The sequence below is a fragment of the Zalophus californianus genome, chromosome 2, assembly GCF_009762305.2.
Source record: "Zalophus californianus isolate mZalCal1 chromosome 2, mZalCal1.pri.v2, whole genome shotgun sequence".
NCBI lineage: Eukaryota > Metazoa > Chordata > Mammalia > Carnivora > Otariidae > Zalophus > Zalophus californianus.
Genome location: NC_045596.1, coordinates 167,797,812 through 167,817,893, shown reverse-complemented (window position 1 = coordinate 167,817,893; position 20,082 = coordinate 167,797,812). Strand labels below are relative to the sequence as shown.

The window sequence follows — 20,082 nt, the reverse complement described above, 5'->3', positions numbered from 1 at the left end:
CAAAATTCTGTCCTTCCCGGGTGCCCACCGTACTGAACGCTCTCTCCTTCCTGTGGCGGCAGAGGGCGGGCCTTCTTGGGTTCAAAGCCCCATTTTGCTGCCAGTGCTGAAAGCTAACCTGACTCCCAATCGAAAAAATGAAACCAGTAGGACTACTCCTTGATTACAGGTTCTTATCCTGAACTCCCTTTGCACAGTTCAATTCTGAATGATAAATGTGTGTATACGCAGTAAATTCCTGAAAATCTTCACTAGATTCAGGTGATACCGCAAATGCCATTCTCCAACTGAGTAACCTCAAGCAGTTAGGATGCTTGTGTTAAATGAGAAAGTGACTAAGTCATGAGGTTACCACGCATTTTTACAAGTGTGATAAGATGTGAAGTTGAGTTTGAGAGTTTGAGCCAATGAAATAAACCTAAAAAAAAAGGTTTCGCCACAATGTCACACAGGTGGCGATCTGAGAACCCCAGGGATCTGGTGAAATAACTGGTCAACTAGAATAGCTGTTGAGATAACCCACCAGCTTCTCTAAACATTTTAAACAAATTTTAGAATAATTTTAAATTTACAGCCCAGTTGCAAGGATTCTCTAGACTTTGCTTCCCCCTTTTGTGGTTAGCTCTCTACATCTGCCCTTCCCTATTTCTTATCTCACTGTTAACAGTGTTCCAAGAAGGTCTGAGTATTTACTGAGCATTTACCAGGTGCCAAGTCCTGGGGGCGGGGGGATGCTGATGAGGGAAAGCTTTATCCATCTCCTTGTCCCTTTTCTTCCCCAGTGTTTTCCCTCCTTTTTCAAGCCTTATTGTACTTTTGTGGTATGTTCCATAAAGGGATAAGGAAGGACTGTGAGCTGTTCGTTCACCCCATCTTAGAAATAAGCATTACTGTGGTTATAGGTGAGGGGTGGTATCATGGGCAATCTCTTTTCCAATAAGATATGTTACCTTAATAAATTTTCAAGACTTATTTGAGAGAGAGAGCAGGGGGAGGGGCAGAGGGAGAGAAGAGAATCTCCAGCAGACTACCCGCTGAGCACGGAGCTCCATCTCACGGCCCTGAGATCAAGACCTGAGCGAAATCAAGAGTGGGATGCTTAACCGACTGAGCCACCAGTCACCCCAACAATTTTTATTTATTTTATTTTTTAAAGATTTTATTCATTTATTTGACACAGAGAGAGCGATAGTGAGAGAGAGAGAGCACAAGCAGGGGGAGCGGCAGGCAGAGGGAGAAGCCCGACGTGGGGCTTGATCCCAGGACCCCGGGATCATGACCTGAGCCGAAGGCAGACGCTCAACCAACTGAGCCACCCAGGCGTCCCCCCCAAATTTTTTTTTCAAAGCTATGTATGATAATTCGCCATAGATGAAAGAAAGGCCGCTTTTCTTTTCCTCCCTGCATCATCTTCGCAAAGCACGTGTGTCAGATTGAGAAGAGAGCTGGGTGCCAGGCCTGGCCTCCACGCTGGGGCTCTGGACGGCCGCTATAACACCACGGACCTCCTTCCTCAGCTGTAAAATACCAGGAATTTGGACTCGCTCTGTGACTCTGTGTTCTTTTCAAAACTGTGTATGTGTGCAGGTATACTAACATTTTATTTTTATTTATTTTTTTAAAGATTTTATTTGAGAGAGCGAGAGAGAGATAACGAGAGAGAGAGAGAGAGAGCACAAGCGGGGGGGTGGGGAGGGGAGAGGCAGACTACCCAACAAGCAGGGAGCCCGATGTGGGACTCGATCCCAACACCCTGGGATCATGACCCGAGCCACCCAGTCGCCCATACTAACATTTTAAATGTGTCATTCAAACTTGAGCTCTTTTCCAATCTCTATTCAGGTTCCCTTTGTACTCCAGATATATTCTCCTGACACAGCTGTTCTCCTAATTCTTTTGGTCATAGTTCTGCACTGAAAAATGCTTTTTATGGAATTCTTGTTTGAGAGTCCCCCATCCAAATTAACACTTGCTCGCTCCCTAAATGAAATCAAATCACAAACATAAAACATAGCTGTACCTGTGTGCATCCAACTTTAGTATCTCAGTGTCCACGGATCCGTGATCTTCAGGGAGAACAGGGTTCATTTGGCTGGAGGCAAATGCTTTTGTTCTGTCTGGGAGACAAGATGAGTGAGGGGGAGGGAGGCATGTATATACCAGGAGGCAAAGCAGGCAGCATCTGTAGGTTCCAGCTGGGTCCACTTTAGTTCTGGAGGTGGATCAAATTCTGGGCCTGTCTGTGCTTTTGGACACCGATCTGCCATTTTCCTAATTCTGGAAAATTCCTAATCTGATCTATGACATTGACCAATGCCAATATAACATAATCTGACAGTTTTTCTAGCTTCTCTGGAGAAGGCATCCTGTAATGTGATTCTGGTCACATTTTCTGATCAGTAGATATTACGTAGATTTATTTATATTTCCATTTTGTCCTAAAAAAGGATTTAAGGCAGTTTGCAGGCAGGGTGTAAAACCATTGGCATCACTTAAGATTTCAGTTAAGACTGATTATGGTAAAGGACTTGGTTGATACAGTTGGGACCAGTCACCATCCCACCCACATGACAGGCTTGGCCACGCCAGCCACCAGCCTGTCATCACACAGATTGGATCTTTCTGAAACATTTTAGCAAGTTACTATTCTAAAATATCTCCCTTTTGTCTTTCAACATTTGCTACTTAATTCAACATCTCTCGAACATCTATTGCATGAGAAGGACCAGGTTAAAGGTTATATGAAGAAGGCATAATTCTGGCCTTTAATATACCTGTTACCCAATTCAGGGGTCAGCAAATGATGGCTGGGGGCCCGATCTGCCCTACTGCCTGTTTTCATATGACCCTTCAAGCTACAAATGGTTTTTATATTTTTAAAGTGGTCAAAAAAATCAAAAGAAGAATACTTCATGTCAAGTGAAAATTATATTAAGTTCAAATTTCAGTGTCTGTAGATAAAGTTTTATTATAACGGGCCACACACATTTTCTTATGTGACCTCTGTGACACTTTCACATCACAACAGCAGAGTGGAGTCAGTGTGACAGAGACTGTTTGACCTGCAAAGTCTAAGGTATCAACTATTTGGCCCTTTCCAAAAAAACAACAAAAAAATTTGCCAACCCCTTTTATATTCAACTAATCTATTGACTGTCCACTGTGTTCTTTCTTGGAGCTTGGTTCTACTGTTCTCCATGCTGGAGTTACAAAGGTCCTGTCCTAAGAGAGAGATGGAGTCTAATGCAGGAGAGAGACCTTCACAGTGACATCACAGACCTTAACAGGGACAACAGTGCGTTATTATAGATAGTAACCGTTCCTCATTCACACTTAGCGCTTTGTGCGTGCCAAGCACTACTCTCAGGATTGTATATGCATTAACCCACTTCATCTTCACTATAACCCTATGAAGCGTTAGAAGAATTTTTAGAAGAGGGTATAATCATGACTTTTGTTCAGATAGATAAAACGAACACATGTCAAAAATTTCATTAAATTCCTTAATTTGTGAGGGAACCTATAAAATGTTTTAAGTGGCTCAAAAGGGAACACAAGAACTTAAACACATAGAGAGAATAAGGAATTCTGAAATAAATGTATAAATAGATACAAAAAGGGGTGTATCCTCAAGGCAATAATCAATCACATTCTATCTGACACAGTTCATTTGCATTTCTATGGACAAAAATCATTTTCATTGGTATTAGTTTCTGACGATTTACAGAGCTGAAAAGAAGCTCAAAAAAGAGGGAGATAACACAGATGAGCAAGCTAATCACTGAGTTTTCTTTTTTTTTTTTTTAGATTTTATTTATTTGTTAGAGTGAGCAAAGGTACAAGCAGGGGGAGCTGCAGGCAGAGGGAGAAGTAGGCTCCCTGCTGAGCAAGGAGCCTGATGCGGGACTCGATCCCAGGACCCTGGGATCATGACCTGAGCCGAAGGCAGACGCTTAATGACTGAGCCACCCAGGCGTCCCTAATCACTGAGTTTTCTTTGCCTATTTCAAAGTAGCAATTTTTTCTGACAGAACTCAGTCCTACAGGGTCCATAAAATATATTTTTTATAGACCGAAGATATCCTTGATGACACTATGTGTATTTCCTGTTTCCAGACTTCATGAACAGCTTCTAATAATTATCCCCATTTTATAGATGAGGAATCTACAGCAAGTAAACTCGTCCAATGTCCCAAGCTAGCATGTGGCAGAATCAGAGTTAAACATCATATGGGCCGGCTCAGCATGTCTATGCCCTGTGCATGTCATGAGTGATGCTCATCTGCACCATAGATTCCTTGGGCAGAACATCTAGAATCCACACAGTCCCCATTGGGCACTCCCTTCTCTTCCATGAAAGAAAGCATTGAATGGGATGACTTTATGGGTGACTTAGTTATTACGGAGGAGTCTCCTCGATGAGATAGGATTAACTTGACTCTCCATTCCCTGCCTTATGGAAAATTCAATGTCCCCCCACCCCCAAGTTACTGAGAATTCTAGAGGCTTACCTTCTTACGCTGAACTTGGAGCTAGCTTCCTTCCTCCAGTGAATTCTTTTTTTTTTTTAAGGTTTCATATATTCATCTGACAGAGATAGCAAGAGCAGGAACACAAGCAGGGGGAGTGGGAGAGGGAGAAGCAGGCTTCCCGCCAAGCAGGGAGCCGGATGTGGGGCTTGATCCTAGGACCCTGGGACCAATGACCTGAGCCGAAGGAAGATGCCTAACAACTGAGCCACCCAGGCGCCCCCCCTCCAGGGAATTCTTGTTCATCCTGAATCGAATGGCTATTTCTATATCTCTATACTTGTGTACCTTAGCATCTTTTTTAATCTTCACCAAAGTAATAACAACAGTAATAATAATTAAGAAATCTTGTGGATGGGGGGGCGGGTCTCAAGCAGCTGCCGCGGAGCAGCCGGACGGACCACCGGACCTGCCTGCCGGCCATGGCCCAGAACGACTGGGACACAGTGACGGTGCTGCGCAAGAAGGGCCCCACAGCCGCCCAGGCCAAGTCAAGCAGGCCATCTTAGCAGCTCAGAGACGAGGAGAGGATGTGGAGACTTCCAAGAAATGGGCCACTGGCCAGAACAAACAGCATTCGATCACCAAGAACACAGCCAAGCTGGACCGGGAGACTAAGGAGCTGCACCATGACCGGGTGACCTTGGAGGTGGGCAAGGTGATCCAGCAGGGCTGGCAGAGCAAGGGGCTGACTCGGAAGGACTTGGCAACGAAAATCAACGAAAAGCCGCAAGTCATCGCAGACTACGAGAGTGGACGGGCCATTCCTAATAACCAGGTTCTGGGCAAAATCGAGAGAGCTATCGGCCTCAAGCTCCGGGAGAAGGATATCGGGAAGCCAACTGAGAAGGGGCCAAGGGCAAAATGAACACAAAGCCTCGAAATCAGTGCATTCCGGCTGATCTCGTCTGGCTGGTTGCCCTTGACCACCAGCACCAGCGTGGGTCTCTTCACGCGGCGGAGCGGAACGCGGGGCGTTAGCCCTGCCCAGGAACCCCCTCAACCCATACCTGCTGTCAAACAAACGAAACCTTGCAAAGTATTGCTTCTCCTGATTTTTTTTCCTTCCCATCCCCGGTGTCTGCCCCATCTTGGGGTGGCTCCCCGGGGAGCTCTGAGCTGGCGGGGCTGTGGGGTGGGGCGGCCTGATCAGAAGAGAAGATGCCGTCTCCAGTCCGGCTTTTAGAGAAGCCAATAAACGATTGTTGTCCTTAAAAAAAAAAAGAAAGAAAAAGAAATCTTGTGGATGGGGTGCTTGGGTGGCTCAGTCAGTGAGGCGTCTGCCTCCTGCTCAGGTTTGTGATCCTGGGGTCCTGGGATTGAGCCCTGCAGCATCAGGGGCTCCCTGCTCAGCGAGGAGTCTGCTTCTCCCTCTCCCTCCAGCATTCCCCCCTCCCCTTCCTCGTGCGCTCTCTCACTCAGTCACTCTCTCTCTCAAATAAAGAATAAAATCTTTAAAAAAAAGAAATCTTGTGGATGTAGAACTACGGCAGAACAGGAATGTGAAAACGTAAATTTGAGTATGAGACATGCCCAGTGATATCCAGTACTGATTGAGTAATAATTATGCTTATTATTTTTAAAATTTTTTGTTATGTTAATCACCATACATTACATCATTAGTTTTTGATGTAGAGTTCCATGATTCATTGTTTGTGCATAACACCCAGTGCTCCATGCAGAACGTGCCCTCTTTAATACCCATCACCAGGCTAACCCATCCCCCCCACCCCCCTCCCCTCTAGAACCCTCAGTTTGTTTTTCAGAGTCCATCGTCTCTCATGGTAATTATGTTTATTATTAACACAATAAACTCCTCCATAAGAAATATCTGGGGCCCCGACTTTTCAATCCCAAAAAGGCAGGATTGCATTATTGTGAGGTTAATGATAGGACTGGGGTGAGCTTTGCTAGTTGCTGGCCTGGCATTCCAGAGGTCCAGCTGCGCTCGCTATCTGATTCCAACCTGTAGTCTGGCACCAACCACCTAGCGGCTCCTGACCACCCTGGACGATCAGTGGGGTGGATCTCTGGTCCAGCGGTTAGCTGGACTTCCCAGGATGGTGGTGGCAATTTCAGGAATCTCTTGGTTAGATGGTGCCAGGGAGATGGCGCTGGAAGAACACCATGGATGCCAAACATTCCTTCTGTCTCCTGAGGCTGTGTCTCCCTTCTCTCACACTCTCCCCTCCCCCAGAGAAAATAAGAACCTTAGGCCAGCACAACAGTGTGAATGTTCTTAATGCTACTGAACTGTGCACTTAAAAATGATTAAAATAGTAAATTCTCAGGCGCCTGGGTGCCTCAGTTGGTTAAGCATCTGCATTCAGCAGGGAGTCTGCTTCTCCCCCTCCCTCTCTCTCTGCCCCTTCCCCCTGCTCATGTGCACTCGCAAGCACTCTTTCTCTCAAATAAATAAATAAAATCTTAAAAAAATAATAACTTCTATGTTATGTGTATTTTACCACAATTAAAATAAAAAGAATGTTAGCCCAACACTGGTTGAGAGTGGGAGATGGGCAGAGGATGGAAGCCAATTCTCTTCTATCTAAATTTGCTTTATTGCAAGGTGCATGGTGGGTTTTATAGATGTAAGCCAAGGTGACGTAACTCTGGAGTTCCCACTTCCAGTCACATTGTCAGGACCACACTACCATTCCACCTCTTGGTTTACCTATTTTCTTTTTTTTTTAAAGATTTTTTAAAATTTATTTATTTGAGAGAATGAGAGAGAGCACGAGAAGGGGGAGGGTCAGAGGGAGAAGCAGGCTCCCCGCTGAGCAGGGAGCCTGATGTGGGACTTGTCCCAGGACTCCAGGATCATGACCTGAGCTGAAGGCAGCCGCTCAACCAACTGAGCCACCCAGGCACCCCGGTTTACCTATTTTCAAGAACAACAGCAAATGAAAAAATATAAATTCCATCCTCTTTATTATGCAGAACAATTCCGTAATTCCTCCATTGGATCTGTCTTTTCAGGGTCTGTTCTTCGTCCCATCTTCTTTTTTTTTTTTAAGATTGTATTTATTTTTACGAGAGAGAGAGAGAGAGAGAGAGGACACAAGCAGGGAGGGAGGTGGCAGAGAGAGGAGCTGACTCTCCACTGAGCCAGGGGAGCCCGTTGTAGGACTCGATCCCAGGACACTGGGATCACGACCTAAGCCGAAGGCAGACATTTAACGACTGAGCCACCCAGGCGCCCTCTTCATCCCATCTTTTAAAATCTAAATGTCCCTACAAGATATTTTCCTAAACAAAAATAATTCTCTCCTTCACAGGGAACTAGCAGCCCTGCAGAGGACTTTTTTTTTTTTTAAGAAGTTCAGTATTGAAAGATGACTTTGAATTGACTCTAATTTATATTTTCAAAACAATTGCTTTTAAACTGTAGTGGCCTATGTATTAATAGTGAGTTACTTGCAATACAGCCCGAGTGACTGAGAAGTGCTGCTCTAATTTTCCAATTTTTCACAAGTGTTCAATTACAAATTGATTTCAAGGTTCAGGAGTACTGTTTCCACTCTTGTCTCCTCACGACCAGAGCTCCTGACAAAGCCTTGTTGAAGCAGCCCACTAAAATGAGCCTTCTCTCACAAACCTACTTTCTGGGACTTGGTATCGCAGAACTATCCTAAGATTGGTCGAACAAGTGTTTCTCCAGTGCTCTCCAGTGCTCTGCAGTACTGGTTTATGACCTTTGCCAGAAAATGTTGGCCACGTTGTGATTTGATAGGAGACAAGCCCCAGGAGGCGCCGTGATTCAGCCCCCACGGGCGGGTGGTGAGAAACTTAGAATGGAATGCTTTGTTTCCTAAACTTCCAAAGTTATCTGGTCAACCTTCTTGCCTCCTTTGTTTTGTTTTGATTTCTTTGCAAAAGTGAGACCCTGAAGGGCCACAGCTGCTATATGACCCCAAGTGACCACCTTAGTTAATTCCTCAAATTAGTGCCTCTGGTTTTAATGGTGCAGAAAAGATCCAAGCTCAAAAAATCAAGGAAGAAAATTGGCAAAGTGAACCCACATTTGCCGGACTTCAAAATCCTGAGCCTTGCAAGGAGAGACCTATCCTCAGATGAGCAACTTGAAATGCTGGAGTGGCAATAAAGGAAAATGATTAATCAAAAGCTCCCCATCATGTAACTTACTGATCAAAATGATGTCACTTTCTGCTGATCAGAAAAGATTATTGCCCGAGGGCAAGACCCCAGAGATGCTCTCGTCCCCCTCCCTTATTTTACAGATGAGAGATGTGGAGGGCACGGTGACCTGACCTGTCCAAGGCCACACGGTAATGTTGTGGTGAGGGTAGGAACACTGAGGTATTCCTTCCATGAAACCACTTTCCCTTTCTTAATGAATAGAGGAAAAATAAAAGATGTCTCTAAGTTAAGTGGCTTGTGCTTTTGAAGATTATATTGTAGTCTCTGTGAATGGTGTCCCCTGGAGTTGTGACCAGCCCATGTGGCTGTGCATAATAGCCCTGATAAGGGGACATGTTTTAAAACTGAGAGATGGGGATGCCTGGGTGGCTCAGTCCGTTAAGCGTCTGCCTTCAGCTCAGGTCATGATCCCAGGGCCTTGGGATCAAGCCCCGCATCAGTCTCCCTGCTCTGTGGGGAGCCTGCTTTTCCCTCTGCCTGCCACTCCCCCTACTTGTGCTCTCTCTGTAAAATAAATAAATAAAATCTTTAAAAATAAAAAATAAAACTGAGAGATGAAGAGCGGGTACAAGGAAATTAGACAAAGCTTTCAACGGCAATGTTAGAAGAAAAGGCGTGAGGAGAAGTTAGTCTTGCGGCCCTGTTACAAGAGTTGGGTTCTTGGCAGAAGGGGATGTAATTTGCCTGCTTTTTATCTGTGACTGCCAGGCTGCTGTAAGGGTCACGGTTAGACAGCTGTCTCCCCCCGCCCCCACCCCACCCCCACCCCCGTTTGCTGGGTCTTGGCGCTGGTGTTCTGCCTTCACTCTAAGCCTGTCTTGTTGGTCCTGAGTCACCTTCTCAGGACAGCTCTGGGCTCCCGCCGGCCGTGCCTGGATGGAACAATGATGGCTCGCCCTTCCTGACCTGCACTGCCTTCATTCATCTTAGTGGGCCTCGCTTTGGCTGCAGCCCAGGGGAGATAACCTTGAGAAATGGAAATTCCAGGAAGTTGGGGAAATATTTTCACCAACAGCCAAATTAGTTTGAATTTGAGTTGTTGAGAAATGGGGAACTTGGTGAGTGAGAGAGAGTCGAGTTGAGGGTAGTGAGGGGAACAGAGTAGGAATCAGTCTGACTGGACACTTGAAAGAAGTCACCTTACAATGTGAAAATAATTTGCAGAGGAATGTTTACACAATAACTAATCTAAAGAAAAAACAACTTACACACCAGAATCTAAATGTCACTTGGTTCCCAGAGGGAATGAGCTCAGAAGCTAAAAGGAGAGGGAGACTCTCCAACCATTAAATGTATTTTTTAAAGTCTCTGTTGGGTTTAAATTGGTTCCAGGAAGAACACAGGCTCTTATCCCAGGGGAGGTATCTGTGCAGATGCTAATAGAAGGGCTGAGAAGCTCAGCGTCCAGAATGGGGGTGGCTGGTGCAGAGGGCAGAAAGGTCAGCCAGAAATATTCTGTCAATGGTGGTTTCTGCCGATAAATTCAGCCAGATTTTGAGATCAAACATTTGGAACTTGAGAAACTCCCTCTGGGGGTTGCTTTTGTTTATCATACTTTCCTGGCCATTGGAGTTCACGAAGAGTAATATCACTGGAAGAGCTTAGAAAATGGGTCCAAGTTTTCAAAGGCACAATCTCAGGAATGGAAAACAGCTATGTGGTCAGCTTGAGAGGGTCATAAATAAACCCGAGTGGGCAGTCTCAGCGAGCACCGCCGGGCGGGGAAGGAAGTGAGGAATACAACTGCCCCACGGCAGGCGGCTCGCCGGTCACAGGAGAAAGAGGAACCGGGTTTCCTGGTTCCCAGTCTCCTTCTTTTATTATAAACTTGATCCTGTGGTATCGAAGTCAACCTTGTAAGTATAAAAATAGCTTCAGAAATGATGTTGATGGATATACTAAGTGAACAAAGAGAAGCCTGATGTCCTTGGGCACCACACTCGCGTTCCGTGGAAGGCCATCGCATTTATTTATTTTTTTTAAAGATTTTATTTATTTGTTTGAGAGAGAGAGCACATGAGGGGGGGAGTGTCCGAGGGAGAAGCAGACTCCCTGCTGAGCAGGGAGCCCGATGCGGGACTCGATCTTGGGACTCCAGGATCATGGCCTGAGCCGAAAGCAGTCGCTTAACCAACTGAGCCACCCAGGCGCCCAGGCCATCGCATTTAAAGGGAATGAGAAAGAGGCTGCCCCTGGGCCTGAGAGCAGGAGGAGCTCGGGGAGGTAAGGGCCGGCTGGGGAGGCCCCTCCTACCCACGCTATACTTTGAGGCGTCTCTTACTTCCCCGACCGCAAAGCCTCTGACTACCCCCCCCCCTCTGCCTACAGCGCTACCTCTAGAGCTTCGTTTGCCTCTGAACACCCCTCTGTCCCTGCGTCTTACTGGGGGTGACTTAAGGGCAACACTGGTAATTGCTCCCACCCTTCTCTCCATTCCCTCCCCTCATCTTCACCTGCAACACTCCCCCCCGCCAACCCCGGACCCCCACACCATATCAAAAAGTGCCCAAGGTAAAAGTAAGTACTGGTCCGCTGCTGAGTCCTCAGCCAGTTGCATTCATTCAACAAACCTTCTCTGAGCTCCTTCTGCCGTCCAGGGCAGAATGCTCAATGTTAGCGATTCAAGGCCAGTCCTGGGCCCTCCGTAGCCAGGCGGGACGAGGCAGAGAGCAAAGCTCTAGGACTACAGCTCTGGCGATGAGGTTTCCGAAGGAGGGGTGTCTACGCAGGAGGGGAAAACAAGGGGGGCATGCTTTGTTTAGAGGCGAAGCAGGGGAGAGCCCTGTGGGGAAGATGCAGTGGAGAGGGGAGCGGGAAAACTTGTGCAGAGGGTCGGGGTGAACGAGGTCGTCTCTGGGGACCGTGGGGATCTGGGAGTAGCAGGACACCAAGCTGAAGGGCTAGATAGGCAGGGGTCAAACCATGAAGGGTTTGCCAACCAGGGTAAGTAAGGCACCCCAGAGTTTGGAGTTTGGACCTCGTGCCGGAGGAATTAGGGAACCGTGGAAGGCTTTCAAGCAGAAGAGACTGAGATGATCAGATTTGCGATTTAGAAAAGTCACCTGGGCCAGAGTGAGGAGAACAGATTGGTGGAGAGGCGAGCCTGGAGGCAAATTAGATTGGGATCCCCAAATGGTTTCTTAACCTTTGTCCCACTTTGGCAGTTTCTAAATTCTAGAGAAGGTAGACCCTGGGCAGAGAGGGGGCAGTGATCCCTCTGAGAATCCTACAGAGGGCCTCCCTACTGTTCTCACCACAGACTCCTAGGAGTCTTAGAGTCTGAGACACTTCCAACATACCCTGATGGCGGTGGTTCTCAAAGTGGGGTGCCCACAGGACAGCACTGTCACAGGAGAGCTGCAGAATGTGTCTTCTTGAGCCCCACCCCAGAGCTACTGAATCAGAGACCCTGGGGCCCAGCTGCCATGTCATCACCAGCTCCCCGGGTGGCTCTGAGGAAAGGCTAACGCGGGAGAACCACCACCCCGTGGGAGCACGCACTTCAAGGGGCTACGCGGGAGACCAGACCACAATGCTCAGCAAATTCTCTTTTTGGTTTTTTAAGAGAGAGAAAAGCTTCAGGCCCAGTTCACATCACTACCAAGCAGGTGAGACGTTCTAGGTGACAGACACAGAACTATGATAATCATCATTTATTTAATAAAAACTTAGCAGATGGTTTTCAAACCTACTACATGCATTGTACTCCCCGGGCAGAGGGAAGAGTGAATAGAAAAGGCGCAGGGTTCCTGCCTGCAGTAGAATTCTGACATTCTCCTCCTCATCATCATCTTCAAAAAACTTTTTCCTAATGCTGATAAGTCATTTATAAGAATCCGTGTATATGAGATCCCCCAAGACCTACTGAGCTCTGTGCCCTACGGTTCCTGCCCTCAGATGATTTACTGTCCACTTGAGTCGGAACTTGAGCCATCAGTCACCCACAGTAGCATACAATCTATGTGCTAAACTGGGGTGAGGCTAGGTCGGCCTTGTCCGTTTATTCAGGTGGTCTTCATTCTCACTCTTTCCCCAGAGTCCTGGTTTTCTTCTTTCTCCTTAATCCAGGTGGGAGCGATTCCATCCCACAAGACATACCAAGTCAGTCCTCTTTTGTCCTTCTTTGCTCTTACTGTACAGCAACTTCCCAGGCTCCTCCTCAGAGACTCCACAGGGGTTGCCAAGCCTGCCAGCCCTCACACAGCACCAGAATGAGGCCAGAGTTTCCCAGGAATTTTGACTCACACTCCCCGAGGCCGCTGAGTCAGGTGGCCCAGGCGGGGGCATCTGGCTGCACCTGTGTGCCGTGCGGAAGTTACGGTGCTCAGTGGTCAACCGTTCCTAGGAACTTGGGCCTCTTTGGGTTGGTCCCATGGAGGTGGGGGGAGCAGCCCTTGGGTGCTGACTCTAAGAACTCTGGTCTTGACCTCGGCAGCGCGGGGCCCCCATTACCTATCTCCTGGAGGGAGTTACTGAGGATATGGCAACTGCTGGAGCAGCAGAGAACTCAAGGTGGGAAAGGAAAAGGCCTGTTCTATAAATAAACACCACCCCTGGACGATGCACTGTCCTCCCCACCCCCACCCCCAATCCGCCTTGTGACTATCAGAGCAGAGCAGCCCCAAGCCAGAGGCTTAGTGCAATCGCAAGGCCACAGCAGATACCCTGGTCCAGAAATACTCCTGGAGAGCTTTAGTCATTGAATAGGAGCCAGGAGGGCAACAAAAGAAGAGGGAGGAAGGGGAGAGAGCTGGAAGCCTGCTAGGGCTAGCTTGAAAATCGACCGCTGAAAAAAAAGCAAAAAGCCTGGCTTTCCTCCAGAATGTGAGCATCTATAGAGAGAGTGGAGCAGGGAGGGGAAAAGGGCGATTCCGACAAAGTACTCTTAGCTTTAGGGTGGTTAGCCTGAACCTCAGAACACAGATCTGTCCCCCAAACATTAGAAAAAGAACCCCAAGAGCTGGAATTACCAGAAGTTTCGGAATCTCTATTAATATAATCACTGTCAGAATTACTGAAAGTTCAAAGAAGATGAGTTTTTGGCGCCTTTGCCATGGAGAATCCCCGAGAAGCAGAAAGCGAGAGCAAGACTCCTGCACTGCTAGAGCTGGGAGGTAGGTTAGTGTCTAGTCTCCTTGGATAGGCAGCCATTGAGCAAGATCATTTGTCGGAGGTGCTGAGGGTCCTGAGGACCCTGAGGGCTCTTTGGGCCCTTACCCTCTCTGAGAGCTCGCGCACTTCTGGTTCGGGGCACAGGCAGATGGAAACCATGGGGAAGGGTGAGCGAGAGATGGAAAGCTCCGTGTGGAAGCCAGTTGCTTGAGCGCATTGCACCTAAACTAAGAAGGCCATAGTGTGCTGGTAGCAGTGGCCCTGATGATCCTGTGCATGTTCACCAGCTCGAGGGGAGGGCAGAGGGTGGATCAGCTTTACTGTCACCAGCAGAGACAACTTCCAGAGCAGCTTGGATGAATCATCTGGCGCACATGCATGCTCAAAACTGTTAAATATGGACGATGGGGGTGGGGAGCTGCTAACTAACAAAAGCTGAACTGGGTGGTACGTGATTTTTACACCAGGTGTGTCTAATTCCGTCTTCGGCGAATGAGTCTTTGGGTCCCTTTTAAGGGAACATTTTGAGTGACTTACCTAAAGACGGACAACGGCTAAACTTAGGACAGAAGGCAGAGACCCAAGTCACACAGGGCTATGTGGTTAATATAAGCAGCTAATCAAAAAACAAATGAGCTCATCGGGACACGGTCACACATTTTATTAACATCAAAGGCTATTAACATTTTTGCTTTACTTTCTAAAACCAAGCTTTAGGTTCTTCTTTCCAGAGTGAGTGTACGTTTACAGCTGATGCTCAGAGGACAGATTTGGAACACCGCGTGCCCTTGCCCACACTTCCCTTGGAACCTGCTTGGAGACAGGGTGTTGCATTGGGTGCGCAGTCGGTTTGACACATTGTGCCAGTTCTTACCCACAAAGGAGAGATAGAGACTTCAATTTTCCCTCCGAGGACACAGGCTCTACCTCGGCAGAAAGTAAATATTAAAGAAGATTGTGATCAAGCAAATGGGAATACAAAAAATTCCGTCTTGGGGCGCCTGGGTGGCTCAGTCGTTAAGCATCTGCCTTCGGCTCAGGTCATGATTCCAGGGTCCCGGGATCGAGCCCTGCGTCGGGCTCCCTGCTCGGCGGGAAGCCTGCTTCTCCCTCTCCCACTCCCCCTGCTTGCGTTCCCTCTCTCGCTGTGTCTCTCTCTGTCAAATAAATAAATAAAATCTTAAAAAAAAAAATTCTGTCTTGAGAGGTCCAGAGATTAAAAGCTAGCTAACAATAGCTAGAAGGGGCTTCTTGTGTGCAGTGGAGATCTGTGAATATGGACTCAATGTTAGGTGATATTTAATCAATAGGAAATGTCTTGCTGTGATCTAAAAAGCTAAAGCTCAGTATGTCAGTCAAGCATTAGATATTTAGTATCAGTTTTTTAGGTGCAATGAACTGCATGGTCCCTTGCTCCTAAGACACCATATGTATCAAATTTGACTGGTGAGTCAAGAAGTTAATGTATGGAAGGTTGGGTGCCTGGGTGGTTCAGTTGGTTAAGCGACTGCCTTTGGCTCAGGTCACGATCCTGGAGTCCCGGAATCGAGTCCCGCGTCGGGCTCCCTGCTCAGTGGGGAGTCTGCTTCTCCCTCTGACCCTACCCCCTCTTGTGCTCTCTCTCTAAATAAATTAAATTAAATTAAATTAAAAAGAAGTTAATGTATGGAAGGCTAAAAAAAAATTAAAAGTCAATCGAAACTTTGTACTATTAAGTGAGGAGATACACTGACTTTAAGCTTCACCGAGAAGCTGCATGTGGCTGGCTGCTTAAAATGAAGTCACCACAATTAGGATTTATGGAAGGATGAGCCATCATAATTTGTAGTTTAAGTTTTCAAATCTTTCTTCAGAAATTGGTAATGATTACTTACAGCTCTTCTGAGCTCCAGCCTGCTGCGCTCTCCTAAGGATGGCTACTTGTGATCCTGGCTGGGTAAGCTGCTGCAGGTGGACCTGTCCGGGGAGCCGGAGATTTACTACCATCGGTCTTCTTCACCAGGAGCACATTCACCTTTGGTGTCCAATTACAACTTTTTTCAGCGAGAACTCATAAAAAAGCAGTTGGCGACAACAGTTCTTTTGACCCTGCACGGCAGCGGGCTCAGACCACAATCGTCCCGTATATATTTTCCAGGGCTCGGCAAAGCTGCCGCTCCTTCATTCTTCCAGGTCAGTTTTGAATCACCTTCTTCCGAGATGCGGAGGCGGGGCAGGCCCACGTTCCAAATGCGTTCTTAGTACACGGCAGGCGCTTGGGATGAGCAGCAGAGAAACTACTCGGAGCTCTTGGCAGAGGCATTTCCGAATTCTCTTTACGTTCCTCTGCATGTGTCCCAGCCCACGAGAAGCAGACAACCTGATAGAAGCCACACATTGGCCTTCAACATCAAGGTCAAGAGACCCTGGAAAAAATCCACAGCGGGGACCGCCTGTAACAGTCATTCCGCTCTTGATGATACCGTCCTCCGCTATTTTCTAGTTACATCTCACGTATTAACGCATCAATTGACAAATATCAATTAAAGTCTTCTATAGATATAATCATGCTCTCCCTTCCCCAGATATAGGGAACAAGTTATTTGCTTTTTATTCTCCCCAGTGTTCACTCCACAGTGCTGACCAGGTAGCAGGGAGGTAGAAAGCGAGGAGCTCAGTCTCCAACAGTCCTGCACCCACTAGCTACTGGGTCCCTCATGCCACCTGTTACTGAGCAAGCACCACAGATGTGTCCAATGATGTGGCCAGGGCAGTATGCCAAGAGGTGTCTGACAAGGAAACAGGTTTCAAACAGCCTGCACCCCCCCTTAGATATTTGTACCGCTCAAACTCTTTCCCAGTTCCATCCTTACCAGTGAGAATCAACGTGGTGATGCAGCTGATAGTGGGGATACTAATAGCTCAAACCCAGGTAGAGCCGCTGTAAGGCTCATCCGACATTTTCATTAACATTCTTACTGAGCTGGGGTGCCTGGGTGGCTCAGTTGGTTAAGCGACTGTCTTCGGCTCAGATCATGGTCCTGGGGTCCTGGGATGGAGTCCCATGTCAGGATCCCTGCTCAGCGGGGAGTCTGCGTCTCCCTCTGACCTTTTCCCGTCTTGTGCTCTCTCTCACTCTCTCTCTCTCTCTCTCAGATAAATAAATAAATAAATAAATAAAATATTTAAAAAAAAAACATTCTTACTGAGCTCCATGCATCTGGGCTCTTACTCCTTGGGCAGAACTATTATGTGTAATCTAAATATGCACAATGGAGGGAAACTCATTCTCTTTCTACAACAAAGTAATCCAAGATCTATGCTGAGCGGTAAGAAATAAATGTGAGTAAAAGAGGCTCACGTGTAAACAGGGAAAGATGCAGACGAACTACGAAGTGCCATTAAGTGATACAGGGCTTGTGCTAGAAGTCTGTCCAGGACACGCTGAGGGCCCACAGGAGGGAACGGTCCATTTTGTTTGGAGGTGGCGATCAGGAAAAGATTGCACAGATGAGGTGACATTTGATCTTTGTCTTGAAAGATGAGTAGATGATGGGGTAAGGAATACTGCTCAGAAGAGACGAGTCATGAGTAAAGACATTGTGGTGAAATAGCAAAACCTTTCAGGGGATCCAGAAGTCACTTTGCATGGCCGAGGCATAAGGGCTAAGGAGGCACAGGGAGAAATGTGGGCAAGATCATGAAAGGCCTTGTGGGCCAGGCTATGGGGCTTGGGTGTTATTCTGTAGACAAATGAGAGCCATTGAGAGACTTAAAACCACAGAGACACATAATTAGAGTTTTGTTATAGAAAGATCAACTTGGAAGCCATATTGAAAAAGATTAGAGGAAATAGACCCAGAAAGACATCTCACTCTCCTGCTTAAAACTTTCCAAGAGATTAAAATAAAACCCAGACTTCTCCTCATTGCCCAGAAAGGCCTGCCTACTTCTCCATGCCATCTTGAACCACTTCCTTCTTACGGGAATACTACAGCCTCGGGGCCCTTTGTCTGCTTCTCAGAGGTGGCAAGCTCTCTCTACCTTAGGACCTTTGCATTTATTTGCTGTTTTTCTTGCCTACAGTTCTTGTCCTTGGGCTCTCCCCATGACTCTCCTTTCTCAGCCATGAAGTCTGTTTTAATCTCACCTTCTTTTGTTTTAATATTTACTTCTGGTTTTTTAATTATTGTCTTTTGCCCTTTCAAATGGCTTTCATGAGGGAAGGAATCATCTTTGTCTTCTTCACCAACATGTCCTAGATGCTGAATGAGTGAATAATATGCCAAACAAGAGACGGTAAGGACCTGAACTTGGGCGAGGACTGGAGAGGGGAAGTGGAATAAAGAGACGAAAAGCAGCAAGAATTGATATAGCTTGATGACTAAATGGATGTGGGTGGAGAGAGAGAGAGGAGTAAGAATGGTATTGAGGTCTCTGGCTTGTGTGACGAGTGGATGATTATCCTCGATAGAGACAGGGAATGTAGGAGAGAAATATGTACGAGGCAATCTGTAAGCTCAGTTTTAGGGGTATTAATTTTGGGACATTGGGGTAGAAGACCGGGAAGCACGCAGATACAGGAATCTGGAGTTAAGGAGAAAGGTCCAAAGCAGACATAGATATTTAAGAGTTGTCAACACATAAGGTACTTGAAGTCAAAGGACAGACACCAGTTAAACTGGGGAAGGAAGGAGTCTGGTTGTGAATGGGAGAAACAGGAGATGAGCACTGGTTCTTTTTGAGAACAGGTCACCCCTGCGGATGCAAGGAGTGGCTGGGCAGGCCTTCCTCAAGGCTTTATGGGAGGGCTGTCCCCACTTCTGGCATGGCAGGAACCCATGACGCTAGAACTCAAGGAAGCATTTCCAGGGGCCACACGAGAGGCACCTTTCCTTGCCTGGTCTCCCTAAGAACAAAGGTTTCAGCCACCCAGAGGGCAGCCGAGGAATGAAGTACAGAATAGTGCTTAAGCCGCTGCCTTGAATACTTGAGCAGGCATTTTATCAATACAGTTTGTGCACGTGGGACGAAGAACTGAATCCTCAGTCTGAACACTACACTTTCCTTTCTGAAGCCTTCTCTGCGGGGTTACACTCTGTGAGAGTGCATAGGCCCATTACGCCGTTCCCCATTTTACCTGTTTATTTGAATAAGGTCTATTTCAAATAACTGTACTTGAAACTCATTAACAAAGAAAGGAGAATATAAATTATAATCTTCTAAAAGTCATGCCACGGTTGGCTTTTCTTTCTTCTAGTTTTGTTTTCTCCGTAAGCTTTACAAAGCATAGTTAAAATATACGTATTTGTCATATTTTTGGGTGTGTATATGTACGTATTCACTTCCTTCAGGAAGAGATACATATGTATATGTGTGTGTGTATATAATTTATCTTGCTTTTTCTCTTCTCTTCTTTTTTTTTTAAAGATTTTATTTGAGAGAGAGAGCGAGCTAGAGAGAGAGCGAGCAAGTGAGAGAGAGAGCACAAGCGGGAGGGAGAAGCAGGCTCCCCACTGAGCAGGGAGCCCAATGCGGGACTCGATCCCAGGACACTGGGATCATGACCCGAGTGAAGGCAGACACTTGACCAACTGAGCCACCCAGGCAGGCACCCCTATCTTGCTTTTTCTTTTAAACATTATCTTTTAAGCATTTTTTCCATACAGCTTCAGCATTTTGATGACTGTACAATATTATTTCCTTATTATTGAACTTTTAGGCTCTTTCTAATCTTTCTCTATTTTAAATATAAAATGATAAAAAAAAAAAAACTTGTATATTAGCTTGCTTGGGCTGCCGTAATAAAGTACCACCGACTGGGTAGCTTAAACAACAACAGAATTTGTTTTCTTATGGCCCTGGAGGCTGGAAGTCCAAGATCAAGGTGTTGGCAGTTTGGGTTTCTTCTGAGGCCCCTCTCCTTGCCTTGCACATGGCCACCTTCCCCCTGTGTCCTCACATGGTTTTCCCTATGTATGTGCACATCCTTGGTCCTAATCTCCTCTTCTTTTTTTTTTTTTTTTAAAGATTTTATTTATTTATTTGAGAGAGAGAATGAGAGAGAGAGAGCACATGAGAGGGGGGAGGGTCAGAGAGAGAAGCAGACTCCCTGCAGAGCAGGGAGCCCGATGCGGGACTAGATCCCGGGACTCCAGGATCATGACCTGAGCCGAAGGCAGTCGCTTAACCAACTGAGCCACCCAGGCGCCCCCTAATCTCCTCTTCTTATATGGACACCAGTCGGATCAGATCAGGGCCTACCCTAATGGCCTCATTTTAACTTAATTACCTCTTTAAA

General features: G+C 46.7%; 1 pseudogene; it reads left to right on the top strand.

Moving 5' to 3' along the window:
* Window positions 1-4,951: 4,951 nt before the first annotated feature.
* Window positions 4,952-5,605, top strand: LOC113925317 (annotated as a pseudogene).
* The last annotated feature ends 14,477 nt before the right edge of the window (window positions 5,606-20,082 follow it).